The sequence below is a fragment of the Pseudopipra pipra genome, chromosome 22, assembly GCF_036250125.1.
Source record: "Pseudopipra pipra isolate bDixPip1 chromosome 22, bDixPip1.hap1, whole genome shotgun sequence".
Lineage (NCBI taxonomy): Eukaryota > Metazoa > Chordata > Aves > Passeriformes > Pipridae > Pseudopipra > Pseudopipra pipra.
The window spans coordinates 1,600,263-1,612,528 of record NC_087570.1 but is presented as its reverse complement, the minus strand read 5'-3'; the positions used below and the strand labels follow the sequence as shown (position 1 = coordinate 1,612,528).

The 12,266-nt window shown below is 44.0% G+C and overlaps 2 long non-coding RNA genes across 7 annotated transcripts in view; one reads left to right on the top strand and one right to left on the bottom strand.

Moving 5' to 3' along the window:
• The window catches only part of LOC135401826 (uncharacterized), a 101,174-nt gene that overhangs the window by 69,608 nt on the left and 19,300 nt on the right, over window positions 1-12,266 (bottom strand). The gene's annotated exons all lie outside the window — the stretch shown is intronic.
• Window positions 680-11,498, top strand: LOC135425817 (uncharacterized). The gene is made up of 3 exons (XR_010435770.1): window positions 680-832; window positions 1,025-1,162; window positions 9,877-11,498. It is a non-coding gene; the product is annotated as an uncharacterized LOC135425817 (long non-coding RNA).

Genomic DNA, 12,266 nt, shown 5'->3' with positions numbered 1-12,266 from the left:
GGGGGTGCAAACATCCCCCTGACAAACTGCCTAAACATGACTGTCAGTTGGGATAAAACCCCTGCAGTCCCACTGACATGAGCTGGCCTTGTTTATTCACCCCCTGAAACTGTTCAGTTGTCAGTGGGTGCAGATTTGCCTCCCTGACTCACATGGTGGGATTTGGGCAGTGGGATGTTACTGAGAGGTGAAGCCAGAAAGACCAAAACATTTTATTTGCAAAAAAAAAAGGCAGGAGGGAGATGTGAAAGTGAAATTCTTTCAATCCCATACAAAAGAAAAAAATCCCCCTTAATCTGAGAAAGCTGACTGTTTCCTTATAGCAGAGGAAAAAATGTTCTTGTAAGACTTAGGTTTGGGTTTTTTTTCCCTAAACCACAAAGTGCAATGACTCCTAAGCTTTTCAGCCTCACTCCCAGAGCAGAAGTGCCCTCCCCAGGAGCCCAGCCTTGCCTGCAGTCAGCTCCTCTGGCCCTGATGGCTGGGCTGGCTGAACAAGGCACGGGTCAGGTTGTAACACACCATCCTACGATTGTTTTATTGTGCTTTCAGCTTCCTGGAAGGCTTCCAGCAGTACCAGGCAAGGAAATGAAATCTTCATCCCAAGGAAAAGATCCCTTTCCAAAACTGTTAATCTTTCCTTACGACACAGTTTGGAACACAAACATCTCCAGAGGGGGTTTGTTCGTGTCGGGGACCAAAGTGGGGTTGTTACACTGGTACACGTGTTAACAATAACTCAGGCTTTTATTTGCCCTGTTTCACCAGCACAGCTGCTCTTGGTTTTCCTGATGGCCCCACCCAGGGACACTTGGAACACGAGCAGACACACGTATGTATTACAGGGAGTGATGCTTTCCATCGTTATTGAATCTGGGCTTCCCTTAGCATGCAATATTATCATAACAAACTCATGACTACACGCTTTCTGTCGCTGTATAAACTCCATTTATGCTGCAATCAGCAGAATTAGAAGGCAGATTTAGTTTCTACATATCACTTCTGATTAATTTTTGCATTACAGAGACTGAAGACAATTCCAGAGCCTCTGGATGATCCAGATTCCAGCCCTTTGCAGGTCAGTCCACCAGCACGTTCAGCGAAGCCATTTCAGTGTTCTGAAGAAATGAATGCATGGAGAAGCAAAGGCAACAGAGACTTAGTAAGTTTAATTTTAAGTGTTTTGTGAGTGATGAGTGTTTTCTGAAAAAAAATCCAAGAAGTGAGATACAACACAAAGAACTAACACAGGCTGAAATTATTGGAGGTCTGGAGAAATTTGCTTTTACTAAGATAATTATTAGTCCAAGAAAGTTATTTAATATCTCAAAAAGATGATTGACAAGTGACTTAAATAGATCATGCAGGATGGAAAGACTAGACATCAGCTGACTTTTGATTCTAGGAAGAAGCAATGGCTTTAAGAGGAAGCCAGGAAAATTTAAAATCGGAAATCCAGTGTTTGGATGAAGCCCTTGGGAGCTCCCCTGTTCCCCACAGAGATCCTGTCTGTCTTACCCACAGTCCTGTGTATTCCCCTGGCACACTGATGAATGTGCTTCAGGAAAGTCCTACCCTTCACAAAGGCCACCCAAAACTCTATCAGCCCAACATCACAACTTTAAATCAGAACTGCACGAGGACAAGTGACACATGACCAGCCCTGCAAGGAAATCCGATGGAAGGATCCACTTCTCGCCCAGATTCCTGTTCATCCAACATCTCCCTGACTGACTCTGAGCTTGGGGTAAATCTCCAGCCTGGGCTCTGCAGGAAGTCAGAGCAGATGATGCCAAACGGGTCCTGTAGGTACAGATCTGAGTTTCAGAGCCACATTTGGCAGGTGGGAATTAATGTACAGAGGGCAAACTGTGTCTGTCTGCAACGTCTGAGCACGGTGACAGCCCAGGGGAAGAGGCAGAACCACCCCTTCCAGTGGAGAAACCCTGGATGTCAGTCTGAAGGCAGGAGTAGAGTTTGCTGGGTGAGATGGAGGCAAGTTCATCTGAAGCATTTCCAGAAGGATCCACACGGAGCCTGGAGCCTGTCTGACAACATCTGAAGGGCTGCAAACACAGTCAGTGGCTGCAAGAGCTGTGAGACAGGAGTCCCACTGGGTCTGGACAAAATCCTTACAAATGAGGAGAGCAATGTTTGTGTAGAGGAAAGGATGGGATCCATTAGATCAGTGACAGTTCATGCTCCTGACAGTCAGGAGGTTTGTTTGTTCCTTCCTTTACTGGAGAGATCTTACAGCAAAATAAACAGTGAAAACTGAAAAATAGTTTACAGTGATGAACTCTGCTAAATCCAACCTCTTTTACAAGGGAATACCAAAGCAGATTTTAAACATTTGGCAGCTTATCAGAAGCCAGAGGAAGATTAACTATGTGAGTGAAAAATCAGGCTGAGAAACCAAAAACAGCTTTTCACAACGAAGGAGAGCCAAGGAGGAACAGAGTCTAAAAAGCATTTGGAAAGAAATGTTAAGATCATCACACTCTTAGGAGACTGATCATGGAAGCAAGAGGGATTTGAATTCCTTTTGGAAGTGGTCAGGTATTTTTTTTAGGTAAGACTTAGCCTGTGTAACAGCACAGGAACAACAAGTGCACCGGTGCTCGCAGGGGTCCCGTGGTGGGGTTGTGCACAGACAGCACAGGGACATGAGGTGCTTTGGGTCAAAGTCACCACCATGGAATGCCTGACACTCCCAGACTCCCTGGCTCGTTTGGCACATCCCTGCTGCTGCTCCAAACCTCCCCCTGGCTGGGGAATGCCACACTCCCAGGACCCTGGGTTAGGAAAGGCTTCCTTCTGGGTGCAACAAAACACAGAATTCATTACCACTCCATGGTATTAAAGAACAGCATGAAAAGTTTGGGTTTCCAGCTCAGTGTTCAATTCCAAATACAACAAACATATTCCACTTCCTACATTCCCATGGAAATTCCAAAGCCTACAGAATCTTCATTTGTTTTTAAACATTTGTGTTTGAAGTTAAAAAGCTTTGCCTCCCCTTTCAGAGGTGCACGATCCCTGCATACCTCTCTTACACTTCCCTAGAGGAATTGGGACTCCTAAGTGGAGTTCACAACACACTTTGTGCCTTCAGCTCTGAACTGCCACAGACACTGAACTGTCTCCCTGTGTCCCTGAGGCTGTGGTGGAACAGCTCTGAGAGTCCCAAAGATAAACAAAGATTCCCAGTAAAACCTCCAACTTGCTGTATTCCTTTTAAGGAATTTTAATTTTTCCAGTGCAGTTAGACAAGGCATTACACACATTTCAGACACACTTCTTCACTTGCTAGAAAAAAGAGAGAGAAGGGAAGGGGAGCCAAAACCTCTCTGACTTTTTTCTGGCTGATCTCAGCCGTAGGAATTCCCCAATCACGAAAATGCTCGGCTCTAGCTGAGGAAATGCTGTTGATTAGGAAAAATGTTCCAGATGTTAAGTGAAAGCAATTTCAAGAGGAAGGGAAAGTGGAAGAGAGAGAAGGCATGTGAGGTGACCCCACCCTGGGCAGGGAGCACAGCAGGGCCCTGTCCCCTCTCTGGGCTGGGGTGCAGCTCTCACACACTCACCCCGGGCTGTTCCTCCCCCTCCTGCAGCAGTCAGAGCTCAATTCAACCCCAGCAGCTCTTTGGAGCCTTCCTGATTTGCACTGTGAGGTAAACACACAAATAAATCAGAATTCAAGTTTTATGGGAATTTTTATATAGAATTTTATGTAGAAAATATATAGAATGTTTCCTCACAATTCCCATGCAACTTCTTCCGCACGTCCTTACAGGACAGGCCCTGACAGATCCAGAGGGATCTCCAAGGACATGGATGGAGTTAGAACAGTAAGTTCTTCAAGAGAAGACACTGCAGTCAGAATAAAGACAAATGTCTTAGTTCTTTGTGAAGTTAGTTTAATGTGATTTAACTCCTTGTGGGGTTTGGGGAATGGCCAAACCAAGCCAGTTCATGTCCATGGGGTGAACTCCCAGTGCTCACGGAGGGTCCTTCGAGTCACCACGTCTGGAGCTTGGGGCCTGTCAGAACAGTGCTGGGTATTCAGGGACAAGGAAGGAAAGAGAATTAAAGCACTCAGCCATCCCAAGGGCCTTCCTTCCCTTTTTCTAGAAACCTAAAGGAAACTTCTGAAATCAAGCTCAGAGTGGCAATGACTCGTTTTTGTGATGAGACTGAAGTGTAAAAACCATGTGCTGAGGGTGTCATTCTCTCTGAACCCCAAATTTTAACCTAGGACTCGGCCACAGTATTTTTCAGAAACACAATCTGCCCCTACCATGTAAAACTAAAACCAGGCAAGGGAAAGAATCCTGGGAAAGGCTTCGCAGTCCCTGCAAAGGAACTGTCCAGAACTGAGCTCAGCAGCTCGCTGGAGAACGTCCTGCAGGGAGCAGTTGGAGCTGGCAGAGCCCATGGACAGGATGACCTCAGAGGATTTTTCCACCTCTGATGTCTGTGATTACGTAACCCCACCTCGATATGGGACTGGAGGAGTTGACAGTTACATCTGCAGCTTCTTTTAAAAAGTTATTGACTCTGCCCATGGAACAGACCAAAAATTCAGGGGAAAAACACCAGATGAGCATTAGGAAATGAGGGTGTGTATCAGATTCACGTTAATAATACTTCTTAAAAGCCATAAGTGGGAATGAAGGCGCAATGAAAGCAAAGGTTGGTCTCGGTTTAAGAGCCCAGTGAAGATGTGACCAGATGATGCTGAGCACAAAGATGCTCATTACGTGAGGTTTAGCACTGCCACAGAGCCAGGAAGAAAGGGCTTGAAATTCTGGGGTTTCTTCAGCACATAAAAGAAAATGTCCCTTTCCAAAGCAGAATTGGTTTCCAGAATTTCAGAGCTCCTCTGCTCCTGCAGGTGTCCTTGTGTAATATATTTTCTAACGCATTTTTAAAATTAAAAATAATAAAACCCCTAATGGTGCTTTCTTGGCCATGGAAATCAGAGCAGTTATGAAAAAGCAATAAAGCAGCCTTTCTCTTGTAGCTGCCAACAACGCCAGAAACATGTTTGCTGGAACTCTGACCCCTTACATAGAAAACATTAAAACAACTGCAACTTGATACAATTAACTGGTATTAGATTCAAAGTTTGTGAGGCCAACTGGCTTTTATGATATATTTCTTGGTACTTACATACTAATGGAAAAACTCCAAACTTTTGAAAAATATATTCCAGATAGTCTGACTGTTAACTTATTTTTTTAAAGCAAATGCTTTAGCAACTGCTCATCCTGCCTGCAAAGGAGGGAAAGCAGAGACACAGAGAATTTCTCCTGCTGTCCACCCAAGCAGCTTTTCTGTCTCCTTCAGAATGCCTTAACAATGGCAATATTTGAGGTGTTATGGATAAAGCTTTCACTGCACTTCTCGATGTACCAGTACCACAGCTGTAGCATTTCCCAGTCCTTCCCTTCATTCCCCAGCTGAATATGGAGAGAGGTCCATAAATCTCATTCCACATCACAGAATGCCAGACTGGTTTGGGTGGGAAGGGACCTCAAAGCCCATCCAGTGCCACCCCCTGCCATGGGCAGGGACACCTCCCACTGTCCCAGGTTGCTCCAAGCCCTGTCCAGCCTGGCCTGGGACACTCCCAGGGATCCAGGGGCAGCCACAGCTTCTCTGGGCAGCTGTAACTCCTGTGCATTCCTTCCATGTGTCAGCAAACAGGGACTGGTGCAGCAGCTCTGAAGGAAATGTTTTTAAGGTGCTGCCTGCATTTCATTGACACTGGAACACAAACCCCACTGAGCCTGGGGCTCCTCACATGCAAATCCTCAGAGACCCTTCAGCTGCAGCTCTTGGTGCTCCTCTGAGTTAGGAACAGCAAAGGCATTTCCCATGGAACCTGTGAGCCTGGAGGGTGCCAAGGAAAGCAATCCAACATCTCCTAAAACTCAGCTTTTCCTGCCTGTGTTACGTGTTCCTGTGCTTGGCTCTGGGACGTAAAAAGGACCAGAGCAGGGGGGATTTGCTGTGCCCCCGGTGGAAAATACCTGCCAGTGCTCCACCCCTGGGAAGGCTCTTTAAACATCTGTACTCCGTGGGCACTGTGGCACTTGGCCCACCACGTGTTCTGTGCATTCTGCAGAGATAACCAGGACTGCAGGTTGGTTGTTCTCCAGTGCTTTTACAGAGAACAGTAATTCACCTTTTTAATCTGAACAGCTTCTAATAGCTGGGTTGTTGATTCTTTTGTTTGCCTGTGTGTTGGTTCATTTATTTATTTTAGGAGTGGAAAAGCTCCTATAACTGCTAAGCAGACAGACAAAAAGAAATTAGGATGCCCCAGATCAGATAAAAACATTTTAAGCCCTTTGAGAAGTAAAACAGAATGGAATTCACGAACAAATTACTCCAGCTCTCTGAGTAATCAGTTCCAATCACTATTAATAATATAACTTTTCCTTCAAAGAATTACTTTCACCTTATAAAGTCAAAGCTTGAAACCTCCTTAATCTTTAATAGATCCTGCAACAATTACCACAATGCAGAGAGGCCCTACAAATTGGGAGCCCCCTGTGATTATCTCCTTCTCCAACCAACTCTTTTGACGACCATAAATAACAGTAAAATTACCATAAAAATTAATAGTACTACAGTTAAAGAAAATCATTATGTAAAGGTTTATGAATTTTGCAGCCATTAATAGACATAAGTTAATGAGCCATAGGCTTTCCAGAATACGAGATCAGAGATTTTTTCACCAATGAAACTTTCAGAGTTCCAAATCCTTCAGAGGTCACCAACTTCAGAGATGGAACAGAAAGTTGCTGTTTGATACTAATGTGAGTAAAAACAAAACAGAAGCATTAGAGCAAGTACCATCCATGGAATTTGAAGAGTCTAACAGAGCAAGGTCAGGAAATCTACTGTGTCAACAACTTGGAATGAAGAAAGATGAAACTAAAATATCCAAGATGAATAAGAAGCATTTTGAATACTCTGTGTGTTTAAAATTCAACTTGTATCCATTGTTTTATCATTGAAAAAGTTTTGGCAATTAAGAGATTTTGATCCTAGATGGGAAAGCCTCAAGACTGTTCTATAACAAATGATATGAGGTAGTATAAGAATGGCATTTAAAAAAATAATAAATCAATTTGAGATCCACTATTGAATGTAGGTGGTAAGAATCACACCCAAGCAAACATAAAGTGGTTTATATGTCCTAGTTATCTTGTTACACTTTGAATTACAATTACAAAAGATCAGACACCACATCCTAAACATCCTTAAACATTCAAATTTTACATGTACATTTTTTATGGTAAAACTCAACAGACAAAAGATAAAAATGGCTTCGCTTTAAAGCAGGGGGAAAAAAACCAACCCACCCAAAAACCCACCCTACACGTCCCAAGAGTCAAGTTAAAGATTCAGAAGTCAGGGCTAGGAGGGAAAAGGAAGATAAATAATTTAGCACTAAGCATAACTAAAGCCTGTCAGTCTGCCAGCTTTAAGAGAAATAAAAAGGTTTACAAGGATCCTGAGAGTTTTTACAGAACCTCTGGGGGTTTGAAAAAATAAATCCAGAACAAGCAAAGAGTTCTGAAGTATTCTGCATAAACAGATTTTAAAGACACTGCGAGAATAATGGCAGGGAAAGGTTCCTTTAGCTCAGGCTGTGCCCTGGTGTTTGCTCTCCTCTGCCATCCCAACCTGCAGCATCTTCCCATTATTTCCTTTTACTTTCATGTTTTCTTCTCTCATTGCTTTCTGGTTTTTTGCAAGAAGGATCTCCAGCGAGGGCCTTTGAATCGCATAAACCCCGGGGTTAAACTGCAAAACCTGCATGTAAAAACCTTAATTCCATCTCATCACCGTGTTTTCCTTCAAACCAAGCTGTAACCTTGTGCTTCACTGCTCAGACAATGTTAACTGGAGGAGAATCACGGAAAGGAACCACGTTCATTTAAGACATAAAGCAATTTTGAATTGCATTGATTACAGTGATCAGTCTATCACTTTAATGTCATCTCAGCTGGCATTTATTAAAAAGACATACATGTGACAACCCATTGATCCTTAACACTGCAGCTGAGATAAAAAGTCTATTTGCAAAGGAAAATGACTTCTTTAATTAGAAATGGAGTATCATTTTCTCTTTTCTTTGTTAGAACTTCAGCAGCCACGGATCAAATACAGCAGGGGAGGGGCTCAGAACCTGCCACTCGTTTGATTTAAAAGTCTTCAGAGTTAATCACTCAAAATTGTACAAATGAGCACTTGAGATGGGAAAGAAAACAGGTTTATTCCTCCTGTATGAAGGCACTTCCAACTCACTGCTGCTTGGGAAAGGTTTCCAAGGGAGAGCTTTACTTCTGGGTGGACGTTGCCCCTGGATCACTCCTGCTCCACACGTGGGCAAAGCAGCAAATGAAGTGTCCCACACGCTGCCTGGAGGGTTTCAGGGAGTTAACTACGGCTGAACATCCCCTCTCCCAGGGACAAACTGCCGAGAGAACCCAGCAAACGTGGCCAAAGGATATGCTGTAGAAATGACTGAGCCTGGCCAGTCACTAAATGTACATGGAAACCCCAAATCTCAGTCCCCCAGGAGGTGCTCCACGAGCAGATAAGATGATGGACGTGTCCAGGGCTCTGGGGATGAGATGCTGCTCTGGACATTCCAGGAGCATTCCTTGTTGGTGAACGGAAGTAATTTAATCTATGGACCTATGAAATCCTATTTTTAACATTGTTCTCTCTTTGTACAAATCCAAAGTTACATTTCCTACAGTGTTTCTTTAGTTCCAGGGTTGGACAGCCCGATTCTCTTCAGAGAACTCTCTTTTATAAACCAGAAGAATGATTTCCTATCAGTCCCCCTCAGACAGGCAGAGGCATCTCCACCCTCTACAGATGCACAAACCATCCTCCTGCTCTTCTGGCAGCTGGATTTTACACTCCACTTGAAAAACACGGAATTCAACAGAGAGGGGTTTAATTTTTTTAAGTTTTCAGGGTGAAAACCACAAACTCATACTGACTACACAAGTAAATCTCTGCATTCTCGTGGATGGAGACATTTTATATGCAGTGGCATTAATTCTGGATAATTAACTCACACTCCATTTCCCCTATCAAATAAAATCAGGAAAAATCAATGCACTGCTTATTTCTTAGCTGAATCCAGAGTCGATATGGTAAAAAATGTCCAGACTAAATGATTATTTACAACAGAGGTCTTCAGATTCTTCAGATTCTTTTGGGCAGTATGTAACCTTTCAGATCTGCTTAAATTGCTGCCTACAAATAAACTACCAGCAACTTATCATCTAGCCATTAAAATAACTTAATTGGATTGCTATTGGATATTTAATTGGCTTCTCAATGTTGGTACTGTATCTGCTCATAAAACTTTAGATAATATTGCCTTAATTCCTCTGAGTAAACTATCAGTTCCCTTACAACAATAGACAAAAATCTGTGTTCCAGTTTTAACCTTCCCCTGGGTACAGATTAAAACATTCAGGTGGCAGATCTTTATTTTGCTATAAACCCTCCAAATACTTTAGAAGTATGAAAAAGTTTCTGTTCAGGAGGGTGGAATGATTTGAGCTGAGTGATTTTTATATTCTTGGTTTATGAAAGGGAAATTATTCCCAGGGGCCTGGGACCACAAAGCAGGAGCCTGAGCACCCAGAGCTGCTCTGAACACAGAGCACAGTCGTGTGCCCAAAGAGTGACTGAGGTGAGGAAATCACCGCCCGGAATTCATCTGCTCCCATTCCAGAGCCTTGTGTGGGATGATGCAAATCTAATCTAATAATATCAGGATCAAAGATGAGTGGAATAAAACTTCCAATTTTAGATGCTCTTTCTCTGCAGGTGTGAATGTATAATGACTCCTCCCCACTGGCAGGAATCCCGGGATTTTGGGCTCCATGGCAGCAGTTTCCACCATTCCCTTTGGACACAACCTGCCCGGAGGGTACAGCAGAACCACGGGGGGCCAGGACACTCCTCTGCATCACCTGCTTTGCCAGACAGCTCCCAAGGGGGACCCTGATGGAGCTCAGCAAGCTCTGGGAATGGAATAACATGAAGGAAAGAACCCACGGATCATTTACCCAAGTGCTGTCTCTCTGACATCCTCCTGCGCGTCCACGCCCCGGGATTCATCCCAACATTCGGAGCATTTTAAGCCCAGGTTAAACAGAAAACCATTACTGGGTAGGGTAGAATTGCACTGTGGCTATTTTTGAATCCTGCTGTCTCAGACAAATGTAATGAATCAGTTGATGTCACCTCAATTACCACGTTAGCTCTAATCAACGGAATTGCTCTTCCCATCCACTCCTTGTATGGAACTCTCTGAATTAGATTTTCCAGTGGACAAACCCACCCTCTGGCAGACTGCAAGGGTCAGGATTTGACAGAATAAGGCTGGATGACTCTATTTTAATCGAATATCAGATCATTTTAATGGTACAGGAGGCATTTCACAGCAATTCATAGTGATGGTTCAGTGTTTAATTGGGAAGAAGTGTTTATGTGCAAAAGCTACACCAAACATGGGGAGGGATCATTAGACAGCTCCAGAAATACTGCCTGGAATTAAGGTAGATTCCAGTTGCAGCACAAATTTCCAAAGGTTTCTAGTGTTGTCATCTTAGCCTGACATTCCTTGCTGCACACCCCAAGAACCGGTGGGTGAGGATGAGCAGAATGCCTTGAGAAGGGTTCCTGAGTACACATGGACAGGGCAAAGGGAGCGTGGAGAGGGTTTGTTCCCTCCTCCTCCCTGGGTCTAGGAACCCTTCCATATGCTGTGTTCTATTTATTATTTCTGCATTGCATCAGGAGGGAAATATTCACACTGAGCCACAGGGATTAAAGACTGAAGCTCTAGAGCAGTCGGATCACATCCGTCATATCCAGCTGTTTTCAATTCCAACACCTCACACCTGCTTTTATTTATTATTCCTGGGCTAGACAAGACAGGGCTCATTTTTCAGTCCTTACAAGCTTTCTTAGGAAAGACACAAATCAGTCTATTCCTTCCCCTTGTGCCTCTGCAAGAGAACTTTAAAGCAAAGCCCTGACACGGCGAGGACCTGACCCACAGGAGCCACTCACACCCCAGGCTGGACAGCTCCCTGTCCCCTCCCATGGGGACAACATCCCAGTGGAACAGGAACACCATCAGCCACAAAACTGTGTTAGCACAGCCCCTGAACTCCCCTCACTCCCACAGATTTCAGCTGCCTTGTCTTCACTTGCACTGGAAATGGAGAGGTTTGGGTGCTGGTGAATCCTTCATGCAACACTTTAAGCAGCAGGTTCCCACTTTTGCTCACTTCCAGCTTCCATCCCAGGGAGCCTGTTTGCTGCCAACCCCTCTGAATTGCCTTCCTGTTCCCTGTCAGGAGATCACACTGCCCAGGCATTTCATTGTCCTTTATCATGGAGTCATTTTTCCAGAAAGGGACCCAGAAATTGTTCCTTTTCACTCCAGTCCTACATTAGGAACTTTCTAATTAACTGCACTTAACTCACCAGACTTCCTTGTACTTCCTGCACAAACACTTCCCCGAGTGCTTCCTCTCCCACCCCTGGCACAGCAGGTTATTGTTTGATGGAGCAAACTTGCATCTTGTTTGCAATTCACTCTTTTGCGTCAGCCAAGCGACAGAAAGTCTTCCCCCACCAAACCAAAACAGACCCTTAAGTTCATCAAACATTTGAAATTCTTGCATGAAATTTAGCACTGAAACACAAAGCGTTATCATCTGTAACAAAACACAATAGGAGATGCTGAACATGCTTTAAAAGGCAACTCTGCCACGTTGCTCTTTGAAAAATCAAGGATACTCCACAAGAAGAACAACTGTCAGTCTGAATTCGAACCCAGAGGGATTCGCTGAAATTTGGGCAGCATGGAACAGAACATACCTACGGCTGCCACAACACCCATGTGCTGTTTGGGGAGCAGGAATGCCACTCCCCAGACAGACACCCAGGCAATTGCCCACGATACAATGTTAAAAAAAAAATAGCTTGTACGTTTTGCAGTAGCATCAAGTCTCTATTCAAGTGTAAAAAAATTAATTGACTCCATCTGTATTGGCCTAATGACTGATTAAATGACTAATCACGGAAGTCTTAATTAAAATCATTTTTCTGTACAGAAGAGGATGGAGGGAGGAAGGCAATCATTAATGTGTTCTAATGCATGTCACATTCCATTTGTGCCTGTTCCTAACAGCCAGCAGATG